Raw genomic sequence first — 7,563 nt, 5'->3', positions numbered from 1 at the left:
TTTTAGCTTACAAATGAAAAGATAAAACTAAAAATTGAATATACAAAAGAAAGATAAACAAACATTAAACAAACTCTAAATAAACGCTAAATAAACATTGAATATGTTGTTCATAAACGCTAAATGAACATGTTCAAGAACATATAAATGAACACGTTCGCAAACATTAAACAAACATATTCGCAATCAATAAATAAACAAACACGAACACATTTAAAAATAAATAAACAAAAATGATATTAAAAATATAAACGAACACGGACATAACCTTATTCGTTCAAGCTCGATTTATTTACACTCCTACCTTTAAATTACTTACTATATAATAAATAAAACAAAATGATACTAATCAACAATAAATACGCTTAAGTTCTCACTCAAACTGCCACATCAACGTGATCTAGTCTTAACATTTCCATTAAAAGAAAGGTTGAAGACAAATTTTCCTTCAAGGATAAATTAACGATTAAAGGCTTTTTATTTTAAATAGTATGAAATGATTACAATATAGTATCTATTTATAATTTTTTTAACCTTTGACAATACACACAATCCCTTCAACCACTGAGACTACTCAACGAGCTCAGATTAAATCTTTTTACTCAAAATAAAATGCACTAACGTATAAAAAGTTAATTAAGTTTAATAGATGGGAAAGACCATAAAAACTAATCCTATTTTGTCACCATAATAAACCAACACAAAAACACAACTACAAAACCTACCACACCACCACCCTATGGAAATTAGGAATATCATAAACCAACACAAAAACACAACTATAAAACCTATCACTCCACCCTATGGAAATTAGGAATATCATAAACCAACACTGCTAAGCAAATCCACACCAAAATGATAAAGGGGGGGGGGGCGCTGGAAAAGCATTTACATGTGTTTCGAACAAGATCAGAGTTAGTAAACACCTTTAACATGTTTAGTTTCTGCAAGGCGTGTTGAAACATCTGGTATTCTGCAATACACCAAAAAAGAGTAATTAAAAGGCTGCTTCACTCAAGATTGATCCTGTTGGGAATCATAATTTGGCAGGGACAGGAAAAAAGAGTACCTTTTTGCAAAATGATTAAGATAAAAAGAAACTAGATATATCTCTACAACTTCTGCTTTGACCTTGTCCTCATTCCAATTTTTTCATTCTCATCCGGTTTGGGATCAACATTGTCTTCAAGCTTTTCTTCACCTCTTTCTAGCGTGTCTTCCATCGGCTACAGAACCAAATAAATTACATGAACCTTAATGATACAAAATATAAAGACTCAAAACAATACCTGATCAACTTGTATTACCACTACGAAAAAATTACTAACTCGCTCATAATCGGGGAATGCTACTGTAAAAGAACCAGAGACAATAAGGAGAAAAGCCCCACAAAAAAAGATCCACTGCAAATAAGAGCCTAGTAAAATGCTGTACTGTCATCAGCATGCAAGAAAAAGGAATTTGCAGATGCTAGAACCAACCTTTACCTGACAGGGCATGGTAACTTGAGAAACATTCCCCAAATATGCTTCCCCAGATTCACTATTCCCTCCTGAAGCCCTTGCATGAGGAATACCCTGCACTGATTCTGCTACAATATCCTGCAAATGCTCTGTATTTCCTAGATTGGAAGACTCATCTACAATCTTTTCTTCACAGGTCTCTTCCAAAATCTTAGTTATTTTATCATCAACCAGCACATTAGTCTCACCAGCCCCACCTTGGCTCTGATCATATGATAATGCATGCAGATCTGGAGTTGAATTTGGTTCAGTTGAATTTTCACTGAAAAATTACACGTCATTGTCAATAAACCTCAGAGCTGTGAATCAAAAAGTAATCAGAATAACAGTATACGTTTAATAATATGATAAAATAAATCAATATAAGGACAGAAGTGGATACCTGTGAGTACAACCCTCTTCTTCAACTACAGATGCATCTTTTGTTTGCCTCCTTTTTTTAGTGGCATATGAAGGTAGGCTGTCAACTCTTCTTTTCTTTCCAGCTTGACTCCGATGTTCAGAAACTCCTTTGACCACCTCACCTTCAGAGGGCACTTCCACTATGACTTTTGGTTCCCCATCAAATCCTGAGGGCTTTCTTCCATACTGATTGTATCTTGGCCCATCACAGCCGTTGCTTGAAACCAACCTTCCAGCTGACGTCAAACACGCATCTTCATGATCATATGTCAAAGATCTTTCATCAGGCTTCATTTGGGCCTTGTCAGGGGTATGTCTGAATATCAACTCGCTGCAGCGCTTAATCCAAGAGGAACGACCAGTGCTAGGAGAAGCCCTACTTGGTTTTGAGTTTGACAATGGCGAGTTGAATCCATTACCATTGTCAGCAACAACCCTATTTTTAACTGAAACAGAACCAGGATTTTGCAAGACAGTTTGCTGTTTCAGAGTCTTTCTTTCAGATGCTTTCTGCCTGCTATGCTTACAATGGAACATTGCATTTGAGCCACCATCATATTATCTACAGCAGCTTTCAAGTCCCCCAACCTTTTTAACTCTTCAATCTCAGCATGTATTTCGTTTCTATCAGCATGCAATAGTTCCCTCTGTTGCTTCAATTTGTGCCTTTGCACCTTAAGCTCCTCAATAGATTTGTTCAACTCTGCCCACTCCCTTTCCCTACGATCACAATCCAATTTGATCTCCATTCTTTCAGCATCGAGCCTTTTCATTTCTAAGGTAGCTTGTTCTAACTCCTTCCCCGCTCTTTCCTTCAGAGCATTAATAAGTTGAAACTGAATTTTCTTTTCTTGCTCAAAATCTTCCTCTCTTTCCTTCAAAGAACTGTCCATTTCTTCACGCCTTTTATCGGTACAGTTCTCCAGCTCCCTCTTCTGGGTTTCAATTCCCAGCAACAATTCAGCACGCTCTTGTTGAATCTTGTTGAACCAATCAGAATGCTCAGTCAACATCTTTTGCATAAAATCTTCTCTCTCACGATTCAATGATTCAACATCCTTTTTATGCTTCTCTCGCATCGCATCACTCTCTCTTCTCAAGCTATCACGCTCATCCTTGAGGAACTTCAAAATAGCTTCTCTCTCCTCTTGAACACACACGGCTTCCTTCCGCAACTCTTCTCTTTTTTCATCAATCAATTCCCACTCAGTTTCAAATTTTGCCTTCTCTACTTGCAATCTGTCTGCATTAGCCATGAGCTCCAATTTTTGATCCCTAATCAAATCAAGTTCTTCCTTTAGTTTTAATTCTAAATTAGATAATTCATGTGTCTCACTTCTCATGGCTTGTAGTTTCTCCTTTGCACAATCAACTTTGTTTCTTTTATCTTCTAATGATGATAATGACTTCTGAAGCTCAAGTTTCATTTCACTTATCTCCTCCCTTTCTTTTTCTAGAAAAACTTTCTTCAACTCAAGTTCCTTTTCAAAAGCACTCGTAATCTTTTCTCTCTCATCTATGAGATTTGACTTCTCAAACACATCCCTCTCCTTCTCTGCTAAAATCCTTGATCGAACATCAAAATCATGCTCTCTTTCACAAATTAGGTCCTCACTCTGTTTGATATCCATCTCCTTCAACTCACAAGCCCGCCTCTTCATTTCGGTCTCATCTTCTGCCATTTTACGCTTGATCTCCAGCTCAGCCTCAAACTGAGATTTTTTGGCTCTCAAAGAAGTTTCATGATTGGAAACGACCTTGCGAATTTCATCCTACATCATCCATTAAAAAGAATAAGTTTTCCATAAAAGAAAGAGAAACAAATTGAAATCATGAAACATGTACTACAAAGTAACTCACAGACTCCTTGTTTGCAAGTTTCTTTCGAGAAACAAGCAGCTGTTGCTCTTTATTGATAAGCAAAGCTTCATGTTCTGTAACAGTCTGCAAATAGAAAAGACAAATTGAATTAATATGATTTTCTGTAATGCAGAAGTAACAGAACAAAGTGAAGCTGCATCAAAATCAGAAGTGTTTTGGTCAAATGGAATATGCAAACCTCCTCTCTTTTTGACAGAGAAGCTGAAGTTAACTCAAGTTTGGATTTTTCATCCTTCAAAGATTTGCGTTCCTTCTCAATATCCACTCTTGAAACCTTCAACTCCTTCTCAAGTTGACTTAGTTCTCGAGTTCTACTACAAATATACTCCTCTCTGTGGTTCAAAGTAGCTTGTTCATGCAGTAGTCTTTCATGTTCTTGCTGCACGATCTTCTGCCTCTCACTAAGCAACTGACGTTCACGAATAATTTCCTCTTTTGTGTCACAACTAAAACGTGAAACAAAATAATTAACAGAACTGCATAAATGCAGCCAAGCAAGCATCTGTATCCAGCATCAATACAATACCATTTCTAATCAAGATAGTTTTTACTGGTTCACTTCCAACTAGACAGCTCAATCACGTCTATCTATAAAAACATTTTAAACAGATTAATACACCATTATGTTACAGTTTTTATTTATAAAAAAACTTTCCAAAGCAAGACCTAAACATATTGCAAACCAGAAATCTGAATTCTACGCCACATGAATACAAAAGAGATATATAGGATTAAGACACATGTTTCCTTTAAAGAAACAATAGCACGTCCAAAAACTTCAAACTGTTACGTAAGAACAAAGAGAATATATGCATATATATTACAGACAACATAAAGAAGGAAATGCAATGTATATGACATACTCATTTTTGAACTGTACAATGCGTCTACTAAGGTCTTCTTCATGTGCTTCAACTTCTTGAAGCTTTCTCTCAGCAGTGCGTTGAAAGATGCTAGTCTCTGTTTGTAAGGACTTGGCAGCACGAAACTTTGTCTCAGCCTCTTCAAGCTTCTTCTGAGCATCCTCTATCATGATACGTGCTTCAGCTAATCTACTTTCAGCTGCAACCTTAGTTTCAGCAGATTCTACACGCATCTCATGCAAAGCCTTCTCAATCTGCAAAACCACACCATAAAGTCCTAAGAAGCATATCGATGAAAAGACAAGTGAACAAGAAAAACAAGTTCAATTAAAGAGAGTTTTAAATGATAACCATACGCTTTCCATGCACTCTTTCTCAACTCCTAAAGCTTTCTTTAAACCATCCTCTCGCTTTTTTGCTTCTGCAAGAACAGATATATGTGCAGCTTTATCCCGCTTATGCATTATCTCACTTGCTTCAGCAGAGGCTTCAATTTGTTCATACTTGGAAGCAACCTCCTTTCTTTCCAATATAAGAAGGCCCATGTGGTGTTGGTGCTCAAAGAGCTAAATACCAGAATAAATAATATTAAGATTAAATGCAAATAAGCTTTGTGGGAAATCACAAAATGAATGAATAATTACAATATGAACTTATAAGAAACATGATAATGCATAGATCATCTTATGCTAAATCTATAGTTCAATTATTCCTCACTCTTTCCCTTTATATAAGCATTCATGTAAGTCTCATCCAGGCATAAAGTTTGGTAGAGATCACAGCTTAATAATACAAAATCCAATGGAACTAACAACTGCAAAACTTGAAAGTTAAAGTAACATTCAATTCCAAAATGATGGCACGGAAAACAAGAAATACTATCTAAAAACAATGAAACAAATCACAGAAACCACAAAAAAAAGCAAAAAATAAATGCTTCTTAAAGCTCTTATAAACCCACAAAATTAATAACTCAGATGTATTGCATGCCCACAACATCAACATACACTAATGGGTATCACAAGGCAAAACAACACCTCAATCAAACAGTGGAAATAGATGGGTAAAATCAAGTTTGTTCCATCAAAGCTCCTACAAGGATACCCAAATTAGGCAAACTTAACGCCATTTAAGTGAAGTACAGAACTTTTAACCAAAAGTCATATTCAAGAACCAAAATTTGAGTTGATAGCTTAGCATTGAAAAGATACTTGAGGGAAGAATAAGAGAAGATAAGATAAGAACACAAGGACACAAAGGAATAGTGGTTCTACTAAAATAGCCTACATGTGGAAAGACCCAAAGTTTACATTGTTGATATCATGGATTGAGTTGTTTTAGTTTATACAAGAATGACCTATTAATATAGAAGGTTATTACCAATTCAAAAAATATCTAATCAAGAATATTGTACAGAAAACTCTAATATATGGCATCATAATTACATTCTAAACCCTAATATATCTAATTACATCAATTAGTTTAAACAGCTTGTCACAAATATTAAAAATATTTCTATATACGACAAGCTAGCAGCATCCAAAAACCAAAAACATACTGTTTTATGTTGAAATCTGTTGCAGACCACTTCTATAACCAATTTTTTTAATAAATACCGATATAATTTATTTTCTTTCTGGTTTTAAATTTAAAACATCAACTTGAACGCCATAAAAAGAAAGAAGAATTTATCTTTCATTGAGACCAACGCAATTCGCAATTTAAATTGTCAATATACTAATACTCTCTCTTTTACTCAAGGTTCCAATGATCAAACAAAACCTTTAAAAATGTACGGAAAAGAATAACCGTGAAAAAAATTGAGGAAAAAAAAAGCAGTGTACAGATTTGAAGCAAACCTCAGCTTCAAGCTTTGCAATATAAGCAATAAGAGCCGCTTTATCCCTCTTCTTGATCGACTCCTCATCGAATCCAGCTTCCTTGAGGCGTTTCCAGATCGTTTCGTCACTAAGAGGAGACTTCACAACCCTAGACCCCGGCGTTATAGACAACGCCCTAGTGCTACCTGGCGTGATCGGACTCGTCATCTTCTAAAACCCGATCACGACACCGAAGCACTGGACTTTCCGTACGCCGGTAGATATTTTTGTTGATCGGATTCTTCACTTTTTTGTTTCTTCGGTGTAAAGACAGACAGCGAGAGAGAATCCAAGTGGTGAGTCACTCCCTGAGTGGGGTTTTGTTATGTAGGGAGCAGAAATCGCCAAGAAAATGATTTTAGTACATTGAAAAATATAAAAACGGTGTCGTATTAGGGAATTTACGCCGCCAATTAATGAGAAAACAATATGGAAAGAAATTCGAAATTCAAATTTTAAACAAATAAGAATTGACAGTCAGCGACCACGTCAGCTAATTTGAAATTTTAAAAAAGAATAATTAACGGCTGGTTTTTTCTTAAGCTAGTTTAATTCTCACATTTCACTGCAAGAGCTGAAGCAATAATTTGTAATAAATTTGAAAATAGAAAATGAGTAAAAAATTTAAATATTCGATGATATGTTAGTATTTGAGTCGCGCGCGTATATATATATACACGAGTGTAAATAATATTTTTTTTAGGGTAAAGTATATAAATGGTCACCAATTATTATTTTGTTGAGTCATGACTGTTGTTGACACCGCTTTTCGTCGAATGGAAAAAAATTAGTACGATTTAGGGGTTTTTTCTTTAAAAATGTTTTAGAGTCACCATCGACCTTTTAAGTTAGGTAGATCGAATACCTACAAATTTTTTTTAAAAGAGTTTTTAAAAAACATCATTTTAAAAGATAAAACAGTCTACATGTAACTAGAGATTCATTATTTTTTGTAATAAAAAAAAGGTTAAGGGATCGACTACGTGTGGGGAATGATAAGCATCCCACAACGCC

General features: G+C 35.2%; 1 pseudogene; it reads right to left on the bottom strand.

Moving 5' to 3' along the window:
- Positions 1-730: 730 nt before the first annotated feature.
- Positions 731-6,843, bottom strand: LOC120166967 (annotated as a pseudogene).
- Between the last annotated feature and the right edge of the window lie 720 nt (positions 6,844-7,563).

The sequence above is a fragment of the Hibiscus syriacus genome, unplaced genomic scaffold, assembly GCF_006381635.1.
Source record: "Hibiscus syriacus cultivar Baekdansim isolate YM2019G1 unplaced genomic scaffold, ASM638163v2 tig00111650_pilon, whole genome shotgun sequence".
In the NCBI taxonomy this organism is placed as follows: domain Eukaryota; kingdom Viridiplantae; phylum Streptophyta; class Magnoliopsida; order Malvales; family Malvaceae; genus Hibiscus; species Hibiscus syriacus.
This window is presented reverse-complemented; position numbering and strand designations above follow the sequence as displayed.